Source organism: Scylla paramamosain, chromosome 39 (genome assembly GCF_035594125.1).
Source record: "Scylla paramamosain isolate STU-SP2022 chromosome 39, ASM3559412v1, whole genome shotgun sequence".
In the NCBI taxonomy this organism is placed as follows: domain Eukaryota; kingdom Metazoa; phylum Arthropoda; class Malacostraca; order Decapoda; family Portunidae; genus Scylla; species Scylla paramamosain.
Window position 1 is genome coordinate 3365001 of NC_087189.1, and position 2500 is coordinate 3367500.

Below are 2500 nucleotides of genomic sequence, written 5' to 3' on the forward strand. Positions count from 1 at the left end.
AAATAGGAGGAATACGAAGACGAAGAGATAACATTACGAATAGGAAGAAGAGGAAGAGGTAAGAGAGAAGAAGAAGAAGAAGAGGAGGAGGAGGAGGAGGAGGAGGAGGAGGAGGAGGAGGAGGAGGAGGAGGAGGAAGAGAGAAATGAAGATTGAGTAAAGTCAAATAGGAAAAGCAGGAAGAAGTAGATAGAATAACAATGTGAGGGAGGAGGAGGAGGAGGAGGAGGAGGTGGTGGAGGTGACAACAATGTAAGGTTACGAAATAAATGAATAATTATTGCGTATGAGTTTAGTTCCTTCCTTGTGTTAGGGGATGTTTAGTTATGTGTGTGCGTGTGTGTGTTCCTGGTATTAGTATGACGGAACGTGCACGTGTGGGTGGTGTGACGTACATGTGTGTGTGTGTGTGTGTGTGACGCCGGTGTGTGTGCGTGTTCGTGTGTGTGTGCATGTGTAAGGAAGGGCATCATCCCCACCCCTTCCTCTCTCTCTCTCTCTCTCTCTCTCTCTCTCTCTCTCTCTCTCTCTCTCTCTCTCTCTCTCTCTCTCTCTCTCTCTCAAAACCAGCCTAATCTTATGACATCACACAATTTCGTTCAATTTCTTGCACGAAACAATTTGACATTTATCTGCAGTGCTCCGCTTCGCTCTGTTCCGCTCTGGGCACCGTAACCATTGTTCCTTTGTGGGGGAGGAGGAGGAGGAGGAGGAGGAGGAGGAGGAGGAGGAGGAGGAGGAATGTGGTAGTAATAGCAGTTGTAGTTGACAGGAAAATAAATTGTTAGGAGGAGGAGGAGGAGGAGGAGGAGGAGGAAGAGGAGGAGGAGGAGGAGGAAGAGGAATAGGAGTAAGAGTAGGAGTAAGAGGAGGAGGAGGAGAACAATAGGAGGAAGAATAAAAAAAAAAGAAGACTGCAACTCTAATTTCACAAAAGGTCATGAATGTTCAAATAACTTCCAAAAAAGGGAAGAAAGGACAGGTGCAAGATAACACACACACACACACACACACACACACACACACACACACACACACACACACACACACACAGACAGTCAAGGGCGAAGCTAAACTGAGGCAGGACAGAAAAAGATTAATACTGGCCAAACTTTAATTCTCTCGTTCAATTTACTTCGCCAGGGAAAAATTGAAAAAAAAAAGAAATAGAAAGAGAGAGGCAGATGAAAAAAAATATAAACTAATCAAGGAAAAAAGATGGAAATGAAAAAAAGAGAAGGATGATGAAAAAGTAATTTAACTTTACCAGAGACTATGAGAGATTGAAAGAAAAGAAATAAAATAGGAGAGAAAGAAGGAAAGAGTATTAACTAATCAAGGGAAAAGAGACGAGATAAAAAAAAAGAAAGAAAATGATAAAAAAAAATATATATGTAACTGAAACACAGAATGAATATTTCCCATTGGTATTTCGTGTATATTCTTTTTATTTCAAAATGTTTCGTTTCATTTTCACTTCCTTATTATAAATTTGAATTGTAAATGAAGAAATAATGATGATGATAATAATGATAATAATAATAATAATAATAATAATAATGATAATGATGATATGAGAGAGAGAGAGAGAGAGAGAGAGAGAGAGAGAGAGAGAGAGAGAGAGAGAGAGAGAGAGAGAGAGAGAGAGAGAGAGAGAGAGAGAGAGAGAAAGAGAGAGAGAGAGCTATAAAATCGTGTCAAGAAACGGAAAAATCACACAGAAAAATGAAGAAAACAACAGATAAAGGAAGAGAAAAGAGAGAGACAACAAGATCAAAGGAAAATCCGCGGCAAGGAAAGAGAGATGGATAAGAATAGACAGATTGAAAGGAAGAGGGAACACAGAAAGACAGAAATAAGAGCCAGTCAGCCGGAAACAGAGACGGAAATAGAAGGAATCGAGGAGAGAGAGAGAGAGAGAGAGAGAGAGAGAGAGAGAGAGAGAGAGAGAGAGAGAGAGAGAGAGAGAGAGAGAGTGAAGAAAAGTAGATAGTTAAACATACAGACAGACTGACAGCTAAACAGATAGATACACAGATAGATAGATACAAAATAAATAAATAGATAGACAGGTAGGAAAATAGACACTAATTACCGGAATGAGAAGATAGGACAGGTGAAAGGACAAATAATAGGGAACATACACAGAAGTAGAGAAAAACACACACACACACACACACACACACACACACACACACACACACACACACACACACACACACCCAGAAAGCAGTAGAGATGTACATATTCAACATTGCAGTCTCTCTCTACCTCTGTTCTTCCTCCTTTTCTCAGTCACTTTCATTTTTTATTCTTATTCTTTGCTTCCTCGTGCGCAAAAACAGAATTCGGGAGAGAGAAACAGAAAAAAAAGAGAAAAATTAAAAGCAGACAAGACTCACAAAAAAAAGATAGAAAACTTAAAAAAAAAACAGAAATTAGAGAAAATACACACGAAAATAATTGAAAAACCCACAAAACTCAGAAAAAAACAAAAGAA

The 2500-nt window shown here is 39.3% G+C and overlaps 1 protein-coding gene across 6 annotated transcripts in view; it reads right to left on the reverse strand.

Annotated features, from left to right (window-relative positions):
• Nucleotides 1-2500, reverse strand: part of LOC135092054 (C-Maf-inducing protein-like) — a 72220-nt gene that overhangs the window by 37122 nt on the left and 32598 nt on the right. The window lies entirely within an intron of this gene.